The sequence below is a fragment of the Pelodiscus sinensis genome, chromosome 20 (genome assembly GCF_049634645.1).
Source record: "Pelodiscus sinensis isolate JC-2024 chromosome 20, ASM4963464v1, whole genome shotgun sequence".
Classification (NCBI taxonomy): Eukaryota; Metazoa; Chordata; order Testudines; family Trionychidae; genus Pelodiscus; species Pelodiscus sinensis.
In genome coordinates, this window is record NC_134730.1 from 15,008,083 (window position 1) to 15,023,367 (window position 15,285).

At 43.7% G+C, this 15,285-nt stretch overlaps 1 protein-coding gene across 3 annotated transcripts in view; it reads right to left on the reverse strand.

Annotated features, from left to right (window-relative positions):
- Positions 1 to 15,285, reverse strand: part of LOC142819121 (uncharacterized) — a 58,758-nt gene that overhangs the window by 20,700 nt on the left and 22,773 nt on the right. The window contains exon 2 of one of the 3 annotated variants that reach the window (XR_012896871.1): positions 7,593 to 7,745. The exons of 1 other annotated variant lie outside the window; for it this stretch is intronic. The gene's annotated coding sequence lies outside the window, so the exon portion shown is untranslated. Of the gene's footprint in view, positions 1 to 7,592; positions 11,633 to 15,285 lie in introns of those variants that run through there. One more of the 3 variants, XR_012896870.1, reaches the window with a different exon arrangement.

The window sequence follows — 15,285 nt, forward strand, 5'->3', positions numbered from 1 at the left end:
AGCCCCGTATAAATAATTGTTACCCGGGGGCAATCAGTGTGTACATTCTCCTTTCATTGTTAAATGGGGCCTGCCTAAATAATTTATTTGGGGTTCTGATCCCATTTGGGGAGTGGTGTGCCAAGAAGCTGGGCCCCAAACTGCATTTTTCTTGGACCTGAAGAGTTTCAGTGTCTGTACTGCTCCTCATGGGGGCAGTGATCTCAGCTCTGTGCCTTCGCAAGGGGACACCAGAGAGCTGTCCCAGCAGGACAGGGTAGTGAGAAACCTCACAGGGCAGGAAGGCGAGTGGCAGTTACCGTCAGCACCCCAGTGGTCCCCAACGCAGTGCCCGTGGGTGCGATGGCGCCCACCGGGGCATTTACGTGTGCCCGCTGAATCATCTGGGCCGGCCCCGCCCCCGGCGTGCGACACATGCGCGGTGTCGTACCCGGGTGCAGAGCGCGTGGACAGCCCCTGCCCTGGACGCGCGGCACATGTACGGTGCCAGCCCCGGGCGCACGGCGCATACGTGGCCCTGCCCCCGGATGTGCAGCGCGTGAGCCGCCCTGCCCCCGGGCGCCCGGCAGCCCCGAAAGGTTGGAGACCACTGCCCCAAGTGGTCATCTGTGACCTCACCCTGTCACACATCGTATTTACCTTACCAGACCAGACAAATGATCCATCTAACCCTCCTATAATGGAAAGACATCATGTCAAATCTATTGCCACTGGTCTAGGTCTTCCAGGATTTTATGGCTGCGATTTTGTACATTATGGCCAGTGAGGATAGATCACAGATCCTCCTGCTCCAAAAATAACAGCGCCTATGATAATTAGTTGAGCAAGTCTGAATCTACCCGGTGGAAAGGGCCACCGACGAGAAAAGAATGAAGGAGAAGGGAGGGAGGGAGGGAAAGGGGCAGCTATCCTGGCGCCCGTTGATTTAAAAGGCCCAGGGATCCCAGTCACCGCCACCACTACCATGGCCTCAGCAATGGCCAGAGCCATGGGCTCTTCAAATCGCTACTGGAGCCCTAAATAGTGTGGACCAGGCAACGCTGAAGGGCTGGTCTTGGGGTTAGCCCCTATCCTACCCTTCAACCTTTGGCCCCGCCCTTTCGAGGGGCTCAAAGTCACTACCCTGTTTCTCACTACCCTGTCCTGCTGGGACAGCTCTCTGGTGTCCCCCTGCGAAGGCACAGAGCTGAGATCACTGCCCCCATGAGGAGCAGTACAAACAAGCCAGCACATTCTTTTCTCTTGAATTGACAAGCATGTAGAAACTAGTATACTGTACATTTTTTATGACCAACCAATATTACAGATTTGATTCTGAACCCAGTAGCAACTGTTATATTGTTAACAGACTAATGACCAGTTTGGTCCAATATTCTCTATCTAATAGTAGCTATAACCATATACTTCAGAGGAAGACAAACACACTTTATTATATGATGCCAGAGAGCTAGCTAGCTTTCTTTCTTTCTTTCTTTCTTTCTTTCTTTCTTTCTTTCTTTCTTTCTTTCTTTCTTTCTTTCTTTCTTTCTTTCTTTCTTTCTTTCTTTCTTTCTTTCTATGATTAGCTTATTCATTGGAGCATTAGGAGAAAGAACCACATAATTTTATCTTAGCTAATGTATCTCAGCTTTTGTCAATAAGATGATTCTGCCATATGACCATATTATCTCAACTGCTTTGTCACCAACGCATAGAAAACTGAATACAAAATTGGATGAACACAATTGAGCACTGATTCACCCTCCAATTAGGGTGAATGGTGGAGCATTTTAAACTCCACCAACTTTGAACTTTTTTGAGGCTCACATTGAGAGATGAAAGCTCTTGATTTAGCTACTCGCACTCCAAATAAACAAATCTATTTACTTTCACCATCATCCTACTTCCATTTCTTGGGGCTAGAATCTACAAATCCACCTGTTGTCACAATTGGATTTCCTTCTGCATTATCTTGATCAGTTTTCTACTGCAAACTTATTGGTTCATTTACCTGTGATCTTGCAAATACAATTCCCGTGACCGTGACAATTCCCTTTCATACTGCTAACTTTTAAACTCATCTCCTTTCTCTGGACTCCTAACCCTCTCCTAAGAAAGACTTCATGAATGTGAACATATTCTTTTCACTATAAATTCTCATGATTTCATTTTGGTTGCTTTTTAATTAATGAAATTTTCTCACAATGGGTTTGTTCCATTCCAAAGCATGTGGAAATGCAAATATGTTTCCAAATGTTTTAACTGGAAATATCCTTTTTGCTTTAAAATGGCCTCACATCATAACCCTGTATTTGGAGGCATAATACGTGTGAAAATTTTTGCATGTGTGTTTTACATTACATCAGGACATTTTTGCAATGAAATGTGAGGAGGCCTCTCTGTTTGCTCACGCCTCACTTGCCTGTTAGTTTGAATTCCTTTTCCATTTGAGAAGCATTGGTTCAACACTGACAATTCAACAACAAATGGTCTGGTAGCACTTTATAGACTAACAAAACATGTAGATGGTATCATGAGTTTTCGTGGGCACAGCCCACTTCTTCAGATGACCAGAGTTATGAATTTAGGGGGTGCACACCCAAAATAAATAGGAGAGGGGAAGGAGAAGGGGGAGGGAAGAAAAAGGAAGCAGGGTGGGAGTCAGAGAGCAGAGGGAATCAGTAAGTATCTGAAGACTGGGTAGTTAAAATAAGCAGATAAGAATCTAAGTTAATAGATAGTATCCTTCCTGGTATGGGAGTATACACAAAGAGCTGTTTGCACCTTCAATGGCTGTTAAGTTGGTAGTGTCCCACATGTTTTATTAGTCTATAAAGTGCTACCAGACCATTCATTTTTTTTTCTGTAACAGACTAACTCGGCTACCCCCTGAAACTTACTGACAATTCAGTTAAGTTTTAATTTGTGTGATTTTAAGATTGATTAATATAGGCCTAGATTGATGAATATAGGCCTAGAACAGAGGGCCCCAAACTTTTTGCTTGCATGACTCCATTTCAATGAACTATTTCATCCCAGAATTCAGACAGGAGGGATGATGTCATTTTGCAGACCCTTGACCAGTGGAAAGGGTTTTGGTTTGGAAAGTACCACATGCATAGAGAAAAGGACTGTCAAAAGCATGCTTTTCACACCAGTAAAAAAAAAAGGACACATTTCCAACACAGGCTGCATTTGACAGAGATCACACTTGTATTATAATAAGAGGTCTATTTTCAGCTTCACTGCATAACACTAAAGGAAGATTCAAGACCCTGTTTTAGTCTGTGTAGTACCGTTTGTTTAACTGTTGGATAACTGTTCCCAGAGAGTAATTATCAGTGGTTCACAGTCATGCTAGAAGGGCATAACAAGTGGAGTTTCACAGGGATCAGTTTTGGGAATGGTTCTGATTTAGATAATGTCACAGAGGATATGCCTTTAAAGTTTGGGAATGATACCTAGCTGGGAGGTGTTGCAAGTGCTCTGGAAGATAGGATTATAATTCAAAATGATCTGGACAAATTGGAGAAATGGTCTGAGGTAAATAGATTGAAGTTTAATAAGGACAAATGCAAAGTACTTCATTTAGGGAGGAACAATCAGTTGCACACATATAAAATGGGAAGTGACCGTTTAGGAAGGAGTACTGCAGAAAGGGATCTAGAGGTCACAGTGGAGCTAAATATGAGTCAACAGAATGACACTGTTCCAAAAAAAGCAAACATCATTCTGGGATGTAGTAACAATAAGCAAGACATAAGAAGTAATTATTTTGTTCTACTCTGCGCTGATTAGGCCTCAGCTAGAGTACTGTGTCCAATTCTGGACCCCACATTTCAGGAAAGATGTGGAAAAATTGGAGAAGGTTCAGAGAAGAGCAACAAAACTGATTAAAGGTTCAGAAAACATTATATATGGGGGAAAATTGAAATAACTGGGTTTGTTTAGTCTGGAAAAGAGAAGATTGAGGGGAACGTGATACCAGCTTTCAAGTACCTAAAATGGTGTTACAAGAAAGAGGGAGAAAAATTATTTTCCTGCCCTGAATCCCCCCAACCTCTGTTCTAACTCCTTCACTCTCACCCCCTTCCTTGAGCCCCCCCCCCCCCACTTCTCAGGCCCCTGCCCTAACTCCTACATCCCCACCCTCTGACCTGAGTCCCCCCCCCCCCACAACCAACAGCCTGCCCTGAATCTTGTACTCTCCACCCCATCCTGAGCACCCCATACCTCTAGGGTTGCCAGACGTCCAGTTTTGAACCAGACAGTCCAGTATTTGAGCTTTCTGTTCGGGAAACAAATTGAGAAAATATAAATGAGAAAATAGAATTGTCCGGTATTTTCTAAATAAGATGTAATGTCGATTGTGATGTAATGTCAAGTGTGTCCGGTATTTTTGTTGAAACCATCTGGCAACCCTACATACCTCCTAGCCCCTTGCTCTGACTCCTGCATCCCCACCCCTTGCCCTGAGTGCTCCCACCCCACACCTAACCGCCTGCTCTGAGCCCTCCCACCTCCCAACCCCCTACCCTATACAATCATTTAAATAAAGCATGTACATTTTCTTTTAAAACCGGGTTCATCTGCTAGTCTTATATGATTCTGTGATTTGCTTACAAGTCCCTCTGCATGCCTCTACCCCAACCCTTCAATGTTCTTACCTATGCTAATCATTACATCACCCATACATGACAAGGGGAAGTTTTATTTTCTCTTAGGGTGTGGCTAAACTACATGGCTCCATCGATGGAGCCATGTAGATTAGGCTGATCGGCAAAGGGAAATGAAGCCGCGATTTAAATAATCGCGGCTTCGTTTAAATTTAAATGGCTGCCGCGCTGAGCCGACAAACAGCTGATCAGCTGTTTGTCAGCTCAGCGCTCTAGTCTGGATGCTCCCGCACCAACCTGAAAGCCCTTTATTGACCTTCCATTATGCCTCGTAGGATGAGGTTTACCGGGGAGGTCGATAAAGGGCTTTCATGTCGGCCGCGGAGCGTCCAGACTGCCCCGATCTGCCAACAAACAGCTGATCAGCAGAGCGGAGCAGCCATTTAAATTTAAATGGCTTCATTTCCCTTTGCCGAACAAACAAATCTACATGGCTCCGTCGACAGAGCCATGTAGTTTAGACGTACCCTTATTCTTTCGAAGAAGGAAAGTAGGGCTGGGGGAATTGTAGAGAGACAGTGGAGGTCAAGTATTACTCAAGCTTCAACCTATGCCCACTGATGGGCCAACCAAATGGAGTAGCCACACCACCATACACCAATGAGAAGCTTTTGTGGGTGGCTGGGTCTCCAGTAAGAACTTCAGTTAATTTTGCAGTGAAAACCAACCCTGAGAAAGAAATTCTTCAAATATACAAGGGACCATCCAGAGCAAAAAAGGGCAGGGCCTCATTGCAGAAGGATCTCAGAGCAGGTGCAGAATCCAGTTATATTAAGTTCCAGGACAGAATGTTTTCCCAATCAATGTCCTCCACAGCAAACAGAGGGAAAGGCAGCACAATTCAGATGAAGGAATGCATTTAAAATGAGTGCTGCAGAAACAATGGAAACAGTAGTAGTAATGTTTCTTAGGGTGTGTCTAGACTACAGTGTTTTTTCGAGAAAAACCTCTCCCCCCACACCTTTCACCTGCATCTAGACTGCAGCCGCGTTCTTTCAAAAGTAAATCGAAAGAACGCAGTAGTTTTTTCGACCGCAGTAAACCTCGTTTTACGAGGAAGAATGCCTTTTTTTGAAAGTGTGCTTTCGCAAAAAGGCGCTATGTAATGCAAACTGTGCTTTTTTGAAAGAGAGCATCCAGACTGCCTGAGTGCTCTCTTTCGAAAAAGCAGCTTGCTTTTTCGAAAGTACTGGTTGTTGTCTAGACGCTCTTTTTCGAAAGAGGCTATCAGTCTAGATGTAGCCTTAGTTAGGACTAAAGAGGTTGTTAGGCTTTTTTGCAGCTGTACTACCAGAATGAAATGAGTGGAACAACTTCAGTTATGCCTTGTGGCATGTGCCCCAACATATAGCTAGCCTGTCTAAAGGCAATGACACAGACAAAAAGGTTTGAACAGAATCCCTTTCTAAGGCTTTCTAATCCTACTGGAAAATACACATTGGCAGAAGTCACACAGTCAACTGAAAAGTCATGTCCTAGTGTGAACCTACAACAAATAAAAATGGAAAACTCGATGATTCTGGATTGAGCGTAACCTTTAGGGATGGAACCAGGATTCAGCATGTCAGATTACTAAACCTGCTCTAATCTGTCACACAATAGAAGCATAGGACTGGAAGGGACCTTGAAAGGACATCTACTCCAGTCTGCTATTCTAATAGCAGGACTATTGTCTAGACCACCTATTACATGTGTTTGTCTAATTTTCTGTTAAAAATCTCCAATGATGGAGATTCCACAACCTCCCTAGGCAATTTATTCCCATGCTTAGCCACCATGAGGTCAGGTCTACATTAGATCTGGACTGTTGGGTTAAAATACGCAACTCCAGCTACGTAAAATATGTAGCTGGAGTCATTTTACCTTAAGCCCAGCTTAGTGCTGTCTTCACAGAGGGAGGCTGATGGGAGCATTTACTCCCATCAGCTTCGCTTACTCCTTGCAACTGGAGCCACCCTCAGTGTTCAATTTATTGGGTCTTAAATAGACCCACTAAATCAAATGCCAGCAATGCGGCAAGTGAAGATGTGGCCTGACAGAATACGTCTACACTGCGGCACTATTTCAGGATACTTCAGGTATCCCGAAATAGCTATTCCGTGTCTTTGAAATAAGCCCTTATTTCGAAATATAACGGGATCGATATTCTGACATCCCTGTAAACCTCATTCCTCGAGATTTAAAGGGACATTTTGGAATAGCGGCTTATTTTGAAATTTGGTGCTGTGTAGACAGTGCCAAATTACAAAATAAGCTATTTTGAAATTAACTTGAAATAAGCTATGCAATTTGCGTAGCTTAAATTGCATAGCTTATTTTGAGCTAAGGGTGCAGTGTAGACACACCCCCTTAGGAGGTTTTTCCTCATGTCCAATCTAAATCTCCCTTGCTGTAATTTAAGACCAACTTAAGGATTGTCAGGGGCAAACATCTGCAGCTTTACAAGCATTGAATCCTTTCAGTAGTGCCGTCCAGTAGTACAGTCTGAAAAATGTACCTGGCACCAGCTAGGTCAAGGAATAATCTTTCTAACCAGGAGGAGGCAAAATACTTTCCGTGAACTCAAAAAAAAAATCACACTCCCCTGCAATGTAGAGAAGTGACACAGCACAGATGTGTCCTGGCTATTGTATACTGCAATCAGTCTAAAAAAGTCAGATCCAATGTGTCTCAGGTTGGACACTCAAGCATTAATTACATGAGGCAGCCAAATCAATTACCAGTTTTGAAAAAAACTGTCTGTATGCGATGTGCTCAAAAGTGTGTGAACAATTGAGGCAGACCTGACACAGAACTCAGAAGCTGGTGCTGAGTATTCAGTACCTCCCCTCAGCTGTGTAAACTGTGAGCTGGTGGTGGCTGGGGCATAATTTTCCATTGGTCTTTGGTTTAAATTTACATTTGATAATCTAGATGTTTTAAGGTGTTTATTATTACCTTGTAATTTGTTGATCAGCGGTACTTTAGCCAAGTCGCCCCATGTCTAGAGCTGGTGTTCTGCTAATGTGTCACCTTTACCTGAGTGAACTGAAAGCTTATCTCCTTTAGAAATGGGAAAATGGCAAACACACTTCTGACTGCCTTTGGTTTCTGCAAAGACAAATTTTTTAAAATTTAGATCAAGGAATCTTTAAATGAAACAAAAGAAACCATGCCACCTGTATCTGCAGCTAGAAATAAATAGAAGCAAGGCAAACATAAAGAGACAGCCTTACTGAGCAATGTCACTGCTAAGTGAGTGTCTGAAAATGACAACATGGCTGGCTTTGAAAAATACAAGAGTTTAATAAACTGTTGCCAGGCATCTGGCAAATCTTCCAAAATATACTTGACTAAAACGTCCCTAAATTGCTACCTTTTTTTAGTAAATCACAGTTGCCACTGCTCTGTGCATCACACCAGAGAGAATTTTATAGCAATATCAGTGATAAAACACAGATTGTTGTTCTCCAAAAGCAAAGGCTCTTGTCATTTGAACTAAAGGAAAATTTTCTTTGGTTGTATATGTCTTATGTCACACAGTTGAGCAGTTTGGACTCCACACAGTTGAGGGCAGTGTAAACATAATCACTAGCCAGTTCATTGTAATACACAGTAGCATCAAACAAACAAACAAACAAATAAACAAAACAAAACTAACAAACCTGCTGGGCACCTTAAAAAAATACCACTCTAGAAAATTAAAAATTACTCCCCAAAGTATATTCTGGTCCACTTCCATGTGTTAACAGAAGCTTCTTCCTCTTTTGTTCATTATCTCCTCCTACTAGGCCTATAATCTACTGTATTTATGACAATGAGATCAGTTCCATGACACTTGTGAAGTGATATTCATCATGATGACCTGTGACCATAATACTGGGAGCACCGGAATGTGTGTAATTCTCATACATAAGCTGCCTGGGAGGCAGCTGTAGTTCCTATCTGGTGACGAGACTTTTCTGTGTTGTAATGTGCAGACAGTAAAAGTTATTTTCAGCTTTTGTGATCTTATTTGTTTAACATGGTGGCGGGTGGAGTCTATCCTCAGCTTGGAGATATAAGCCAGGAGTCTAGGGATAAGAAGAGAAGTGGGAAGCTGACTAAACAAGAGGTGCTACAAACAAAATTAACATGAAAATATTCACTGATGAAAAAGGGAATGCTGTTGTATCAGTAGCTAACGGAGATACTTGATACTGATCTCTGCCATGTGAACAGTTTGTAATCCTGAACCATTTCAAGTGACCAGGGCTGGACAATACCCAGACCTATCTCTTAGCAGCACTCCTGTGTGTCTTACCTTTATTACAGCGGGCAAACTGGGTATTCGTCAAATGAGTTTAGCTTGGGTTTGTTTTAACTTTTCCTACATCTGGGAATAGCTCTTTAACAAAATGCTACCAGGAGACCTTTGTAGGACAGTGGAAAACAGTACAAGGAAATAATTATAGCATTTCCACCTACAGTACGTCTGCTTAAGGGCAGGTATAAATAGATCTTTAAGTGTTTGTTCACTCAAAAGAGAGTTAAGTCTAACAGCATTCTCAATTGCCTGCAATGGATTTGATGGCTGTGATTTTTTTCCCCCCTTAAAAGTGAAGTCAAAAATCTACTAAGTATCACCCTTCTTTCTTTCATGCTACAAGTAGTGTTTAAAGTCTCCCACAATTGTACCAAACCCAGATGTAGGGTGTGTCAAAATAAGACAGGGAAATGTTTCAGAGCCATTATACTTGTTTGGATAAGGAGGGATAATTAGATGAGAAATGCAGTTCAGTTTCAGAAACTAGGAAATGAGTGCAAATTAAATGTGTTATTTCCTTCGCTGAGGACACACAGGGTGGACAAAAACCCTTAAAGTAAGACATGCAAACTGCACAAAGTTCCCTTGTGCAAGGGCTAGCCCAATACACCTTTGCTCATTTGCTGTTCTGAAAATGTTGCTCTTCTTCATCCACAGGCAAGCAGTAAGAACAAGTGCAATGTAGAAACCACTGAGACCAGACTGAAACAGAACTAGATAGGGGATCTGTCTAGAAACACAGCTGTATGCTTGCTTTTAGCTTTAGAGCTGGAGCAGCCCAGAAATAGCACATCTGCCTCAAAGCATGGAAACGAAGCCTTCATTTGTTACCATATCCACTTCTCTGAAGGGGAGAGAGGAAAGGAGAAACAGCCCAGCTGCCAGGATCACTATCCTAGCAAACAATCAAACAATGACTCCCTTGACTCTCCTTAGAGTAGTAGCACTCCCACAGCACCATCTACTGTTCCTGCAGCAGCATCAGATGACAGGCAGAATGCCTGCAAAGTGCTGCATCGTTTATTGGCAACATTCCGATTTTCTTTTAAGGAAATTTTAAATAATATTTTCCCTAGGCCTCTTTTGGTGTCTAAGTAATGAAACAAACTTTATTTTATTAGGTGTATCAGTAGCATTTTTCAAGCATGTGTTATAATGGCATTATTAGGCCTTCTAGGTCCTTTAGCAATACTCTGCCTTCAGTCTGGCAGGTAAACATTCACCTTGGCATAGAGTGGTAGTCGCACTAGGCACAAGAAGCGCATTATGTGCACACCCTGTCACAGCCCATTGTTCAAGCTACAGGTACTATATTTTACTAAAAAATACTAACAAACCAAAACCATTTTAAGTGTTTTGTGAGGGCGACAGAGCAGGTGCCCACTAAATACCAACTGCTTTCCCTTGTCTACTGTAAACCCCTGAGTGCTAGTCACTTGTAAAGGCCTAATAAAAATATAGAGCAGGTTAAATGATTCTGATGGGGGAATAAAAACAACGGCTGAATCATAAAAACAAAAGGCACATGTAGTCCACCAGAGAGATGCAAAATCTAGATACCAAGGAGGCTAGCTGCAATAATACTGCTCCAACAGTCGTCACTCTGGACTCCTGAACACCTTACTCAATTCAACCTCTTTGAACGTAGACAAGATTTAGACATTCATGCTAGAAATTCTAGAGGGGATTAGTTACCTGACCTTTAGGACTGAATTAAACTACCCTTTGAATTAAAGGTATGAGATGCAGGGCCTTGTGACCCTCTATTGCCTTGCACCAGTTAAGTAGGGCTAGTTTAAGGCATAGGCATGGTAGGTAGTGCCTAAGGCCTCTGGAGTCGTGTGGTTAAATCAGAATCTCAGCTATCACTTTAAAGCTTCACAGTGTGCGCGCAGTATAACCAGCACATCAATATCTGACTGAGTCTGATCAGAAAGCCTGAAATGATAGGTCAGAGGTATGAGCTGTCCCATGCATCTCAATGGGGTGTTAACTCCCAGAACTACTGCTCTAAGGTTCCCCACTGTCACCGCTCCAGAAGAGAACTCTGCACAGCCAGAAGAGAAGAGTGCAATAGGCCTGGCTGATCCATTTAAACAAATACCCTATAAAATGATGCAGCAAGAGGTGGAGTCTCTTGTTGTCACCCCTACCCCTCCAGGAGATAGAGGGGAGCCCTGCCTTTACTATGCCTGAGGGAAAGTCTTCCTGTGCTGCCACTTCTGTACATAGAAAGGATCCCATGCTGTTGCCCATGCCTCCCTGGGAGAGGAGGAGCGCTGTTGATTTCAGAATGCTTGGGACTGGCAAAACTGATAACATAAGTCAGCCCTGAAAATGGAGGGACAACTTCTAGGATTATCTCAGTGCTCAGTAAATTCCTGTTCTCTCTACCATGCTTCCACAAAGCATGTTTGTGATGCACTTTGGGATTGATGACTTACACAAGGTACTTTTCAAAAATATTGTCATTGTCCAATTTTTTGTTCTTGGGTCTAGTGAGAGGAAAATAACGTTTATAAATATAGGACTCGTGCCTGATCTAAAACATGTGGGCTTGATCCTAAATTCATATACACAGGTACTAGGCCTCAGAGATTGCCCAATTAAAATCATTTACTCTGCATCAAAACACCAAGGCTGTGTCTAGACTACATCCCTTTTTCGTAAAAGGGATGCAAATTAGACATATCGCAATTGCAAATGAAGCGGGGATTGAAATCTCCCTCGCTTCATTAGCATAAAAATGACTGCCGCTTTTTTCTGGCTTGGAGCTTTGCCGGAAAAAAGCGCCAGTCTAGATGCGGATCTTTCGGAAAATAAAGCCTTTCCCAAAAGATCCCTTATTCCTCTTAAAATGAGGCTTTATTTTCCGAAAGATCCGCGTCTAGACTGGCGCTTTTTTCTGGCAAAGCTCCGAGCCAGAAAAAAGCGGCAGCCTTTTTTATGCTAATGAAGCAGGGGAGATTTAAATCCCCGCTTCATTTGCAATTGCGATATGTCTAATTTGCATCCCTTTTACGAAAAAGGGATGCAGTCTAGACACAGCCCAAGGGTGTGCCTATACTTCACCGTAGCTTGAAATAAAATACGCAATTTGAGCTGCGCAAATTGCTCATCTTCTTTTGATCTTCTTTTGAAATAGCTTATTTCGTAATTTCGAAATAACCCGCTATTCCAAAATGTCCCTTACTCCTCATGGAATGAGTTTTACAGGGACGTCGGAATAGTGAGCCATTTATATTTCAAAATAACGAGTTTGCTGTGAAGATGCAGGCTAGCTATTTTGGGATACTCTGGTATCCCCAAATAACATTGCAGTGTAGACATAGCCCAACACAAACACAGGCATCTGACTTATGAACATGTGCACATACAAACAAAAGCGCTCCTGCAGACTCTGCAGGAAGCAGGCAAGAGGCACAGGTGCTAGCTGGAGGACTCTAGAGGAGCAAGGAGTGGTCAAACAGCCAGCAGCTAGAAAGAAGCAGCACTTTAATGGGAAACTGCCGCTTCTCTCCAGCTGCCAGTCCACCCCCTGCTCCTCCATAGTCCTCCAGCTCATGCACATATTGCTCACTGCCAGGGGACAAGCCAGCCCCGAACTTTGCTGCAGCAGGACCCTCAGGCCAAGAGTATTCCTGGAGCCCAGACACGACGGGCCATATAACTCTCCACCCCTGCGGAAGTCCCCTTTAGACTCTCCACCTACTTCCTCATTCTCCTCTAAATGTTATTTCCCCCTGCTCCCTGACAGAGTCCTAAAGAAGACATAAGGCAACTTGGCCTTTCACTCTTTCTCAATGAAAATTGCTGACTGTTACCATTTTTACTGGGTCAATGAAATGACAGTGGAGCATTTGGTGGGAAAAACAAGGAAGGGGAAAAGAGTTCTCTAAGTCACCCCATTGTGCCACATATTTTGAGGCAGCTAGAGATTCTTGGCCAGTGCTTAATTTGTGCCGGGGCTAAGCTTTGGCACCTCTAGGCTTGGCAGCTCATAGCTACGGCTTCTCTTGGCTTGCCGCATCAGTTATGCGACTAAAAAATTGCCTGAGCCCTGGCACCTCTTCCCCTCAAAAACAAGCACTGTGCTTGGCACCACAGCAGCCTGAGGCTGCTCTGTTTCAGGGAAGAAACTGAGGATAACCATAGTGAAATGGGCTCCTTCCCATCCAGTCTCCTAAACCACCTTTGGTATGCCTGCAGAGCCCTTCCACCACCTCTAGGCCAGCTAGGAAGGTGTCTGCCCAAGGGATGGTCTCAGTGTCCCATTTCTGTCCCCTTTTTATTTTACCAAAGAGCAGTATGATGTGGCACAATGGAGAATGAGACCTGTGGAGATGAGAGTCAGGACAGCTGAGTTCTATCTTTGGCTCCGCCACTGAACTATGTGTCACCCTGGGCAAGTCACTTAATCTCTCCCTGCTTCAGTTTTCCCATCTGCAAATCGGGATCATAATACTTTCCTATCTCCCAGGGGCATTAGGAGGATTAACCCATTCATGTTGGTTAAACACTTTGAGGTCCTCAACCAGAAAGTGCTGGGTAAGTGCACCCCATGGATATTACTCCATGTTTCTCTTTTCTGTGTTGGCTCCTTACTCCCAGCCCACTGCCAATTGCCTCTCTCTGACCTTCTACAAGACGGGGTGTCTTTGATTATTATGTAGAACCTCTGATTGCTACAGTAATTGTATAATGTTCAATACACATTGTCCACTATTTAGCTGGGGCTTGTAGCTGGCACAGATATTTCATTGGCTAGTGCAAATCTGTAGTTTAAACCTCATTTCCTATTCTTCCCCCAGCCTCCTCTCCTATCTTCTTCCTGTGACTTCTCACTCTTTGTATTTCATTTTCTTCCAATGGTGCTGGAAACCTTATACTTGGGTTATTGCTACTTCAAGCCAGGGGGTGCAGAAGCACCCCTACTTCCAGCATCTGTGTGTTCTTCCATGCTATTACCTTTATATATGCCAAACAATATCTTTCAGATTCCTCTTTAAACCCCACCCCTTTTACAAAGCCTTCCTGTATTGATCACCTGACCAGTCTCTGTCCCCTTGTCATCTTGCCTCTCCGTGTCCTTTTGTTTTCCCAGTGAAGTCACAGGCAAAACACTCATTGACTTCAATGGGCAGAGGATTAAGGTCAAGGATCATGGTTGGCATGGGATTCTAAACCACCATGCACATGCATTGCTCTGCATGCACTAAGGTTTTGTCTACACTGCAGGATTTTTGTGCAAGAAGCTTTTTGCGGAAGAGATCTTGCGCAAAAACTTCTTGTGCAAAAGTGCGTTTACACCTCAAAAGCGCATCGCAAAAGCAATGTGCTTTTGCGCATGAGAGCATCCACATTGCAAAAGGTTTCAGATTCCATTGCTCTTCTGAGTGCATTCAGACTTAATTTTAATAGAAAACTGATCAAGTAAACAGACCCCACTGTCATATGGTGTCCCAGCCAGGAGCAATGCTCCAATGAGCCAGGAACACACATGCTATGCAGTATTTCCTTCCACCTGGAAAGATACATTGTATGGAAGGTCTATAATGAGTGAGGAACCTCAGGCCTAGTGGCTGGATGCGGCCCCTGTCTTGTCTGGATCTGATCCCCGAGACTTAGGGCCTGCAGCATTGGGGAGTCCGTGCTGGTGCTGCAGCCCCCTCTACCCCACTGTGGGGCTGGAGCAAACAAAATCTATTAGCCTGCCCTCCGCCCCAGGCTCAAGTATGTGATGGGAATGTGAGGAGTGTCTTTCTCCTTCTCAGTTGGGGGGCCACATCAGTGAGGGGTTTTTTGGTTTTGCTTCTCACTTGTGGGGTGTGCAGGCCCCGACTGATTTTTATGTGGATCAGCGGCCCCTGATCCAAAAAAGGTTCCCCACTCCTGGACTATCAGCTTATAGTTAAAGAAAGAAAAGGCGCTGATAAGAGATTCTTAGATTTACTATGATAGTATGGCCCAAGGGCTGGGTGTCAGGAAGCCATATGGATTCAGCCCTGATTAGTGTTCCCAGTAAACTGGGCATTTGGGTGGCCACACAGAAGAAATTCAATGTAGCCCACTTGATCAGCAGAGCACCCACAGCCTCCCACAGCCAGGATGGTGGTGCACATCTGCACATGCCTCAGAGCACATAACAAAACTTATTCTGCACACAAATGGAAAAAATTAGAGGGCACATTGGCCCTGACCTATAACGCAATATTGGGCAAGTCACTTCACCTCTTTGTGCCACTGTAAGCTCTTCAGAATGGGGATGGTCTCTTATTCTAGGTCTGTACGGCACCTAGCATATTCTGTACTGGGGCCTCTAGTGACCGCAGTATCACAAATAAG